Here is a 2,666-nt window from a genome sequence, read left to right on the forward strand (position 1 = left end):
AGGCTTTTTGCCCGGTGCTCTCAGTAACCAGGCAAAATTCCGAGCTGTCCTTATCCCAGGTTTTTTACCTGGCATGCTGTTCGACTTTGTCTCTTGGAAGGTTTTTCTTCACACAAGAGAGAATAGGGAGGCTTTAAGCTTTTTTCACTGCCAGACTGGCACGAGAGCAGGCCTCTGCGGGGTCTTTAGACCCGATCTTCGGTCGGACGGTATCGATTGCTATGCTGGCCCTCTAGTCTTTCCTCAAGTTTTTGGGGGGGTTCGGCCTCATAGGTCTGGGACATGAGGGCCTCCTCCAGAGTGGGTTCCTCCACGCGGGAAGGTGGCTGGAATCTTTTTGGTTCGCTTAGGGGAATTTTTTCCCTAGCTTTGTTTCCCCCTGGTCTTAGACCGCTTTATGGATGCGTTTTCGTCCAGATGGGGCCTGCACTGGCGATTGCAGTCTTGAGGCTGTGATGTAGACGCAACTCCTTGGGCTTCTCTTTTGCCTGAGGTTAGGAGCAGTAGCTCTTAGTCTACTAGCCTTTCTTTTTGGCTATTTACAGGCATGTCCTGTTGCATTCGGGCAATTCTTCTGTTGCTTCTTATGTGATCTAGCTGGGGTGAGCAAGTTCTCACTCCCTGTCAGACAGAGTATAAGGGATTTTGATTGGGTTTTTACACTAAATCATTTTCTCTGGGGAATATCTCCCCGGCCAGCTCTGCGATCTGGCCGACTCGCTCAACACGTCCTCTCAGGACTTGCACAGGGGTTGGCCCATCTGCTTACGGGTCTGGAGGTGTGCTGTTTGTGTTTTGGATTATGGGTTCTTACTCTGGTCTTTGGGCACGAAGCATATATTTCCTCCACTTTATCTGTGTTTGCTCCTTTTTTGGCCTCTTTGGCCAATCGGGGATTTAGAGCGGGGGTGCAACTCCTTAGCGCCCCTCTCTCAAGCCAGGTGGTTTTTCACCTTTGTTTCAGTTTTTGGCTTTGGGCAGCTGGGCCTCTTCTTTGAGGTTCCGGCGTCTCGGCTATCTCAGCTGTTTTGGAACAAATAGGCCTCTCTTCTGTTGCTCATGGCGCTCTTGTGGGCATGATCAAAGGACCTTGTTTTATGAGGTTTAGAGGCTCCCCCTTGTTTAGCGCGTGGGACTTTGTTCTACTTACTCTGGGCCTCAGCCCTATAGGGTAGTGAGGCGCATGCGTTTTGGGGGTTTGCCAGAGGATGTAGCCTTAGGGCTTTTGGTTCCGTTTGTTCGCGGTTTTTGGCCAGGTTTTGGGGTTTCAGAAACCTGGTCAATATCCTCTGGTGTTTGATTCCCTCCTCTTGGGAGGATCCTCGCTCCGGGAGATTCGGATTTTCTAACTGTCTGGTTTGACTTTTTAAATCCCTTTTTTTTGACGTTACTGTCCTTTGGAACCACGAGCTTTAGCTCAGGTTCTTATTTCTTTATATTGGAGCGAAAGAGACTTCTTTTATTTGTCTCTCTCTAGGGGCTCTGCTACATTCATAGGACAGTCCTATGAATGGTGCGTTTGAACAGGGGGGGGGGGGGGGGGGGGGCGTTCAGTCCTCCCTCTATTCCTTTTCAGGCGTTCGGGAGTCCGGAGTCTGGTGTTCTTCTCTGGCTGGTGGTGTTCCTCTCGCCTTTGCGAGGTTTGCCAACAGCTCGGGTTAAGATTTTGTGCTTTTTTATTGCCGTGTTGCGTTCTGGTCGCCTAGGCGAAGCTTTGCAAACGGCTTACTGGAGATCAGATGATGTGTTCATCGGTTTCTATCTTCGGGATATCTCCTGCACGCGGCTAGATAGCTCCAGTTCTTTGCTGGTTTTAGTTGCTGCAGGGCAGGTTCTTTCAAGGACATAAGTAGGTTCCCTCCACCTTTAGGAGGAATCTGCATTCATAAGAATTGGAGTAAGAATATGTGATTAAATCGAAAATTTTTAATTAAATTTTGATTTAATATAATATACTTACCCAATTCTTATAGTTAATACCCTCCCATCCGTCCCCGCTGGATTATGTCCTTGGGGGTTTGTTTGACTAATAGTCTCGAATGATTATGACGGATGCTGGCGCTCGCGTGGTGCGCAGGGTGTTATGGGTAACCGAGCAAGGTCAGGCCATAGCAACGGCTATGGCGTCGCTTTTAGCTTGGTTACCACCCTTCTAAGGGCAGGTAATTTGAGAGGTTTTTCGACATCTAGCATGTGGGACTAAAGTCAATGCATTCATAAGAATTGGGTAAGTATATTATATTAAATCAAAATTTAATTAAACATTTTCGATTGCAATCACATTACATTTTTTCATAACATAAAACATCAAATTATGAAGAGAAAACTATTCAAAACAGTCAGAGAAAAAAGACACATCAATTATGTTTCCAGGTACATTTCACACAGGGTAGGCAACTATGTGAGCAATAGTGTGGAACGTGGGTTAGAACTATTATGTAAACTGCAGTAAAGCTGCAGTAAACCAAAAGTATCTTTTATAAAAATTCTCTATACTCCTTTTTTTGTTCTTCAAAGTACTAACACGAGAGTTTAGTGGGAGGTTGCTAAGACTGAGAACTGTGTTACAAAAAACTAAAAAGGTATGTTGCCATAACGTTGTTATTGAGAAAAAATATATGTTACAATCACGAATATATTGACCCAGCGTGTAAAGTGATTGTTGT

This window comes from Littorina saxatilis, linkage group LG1, assembly GCF_037325665.1.
Source record: "Littorina saxatilis isolate snail1 linkage group LG1, US_GU_Lsax_2.0, whole genome shotgun sequence".
Classification (NCBI taxonomy): Eukaryota; Metazoa; Mollusca; class Gastropoda; order Littorinimorpha; family Littorinidae; genus Littorina; species Littorina saxatilis.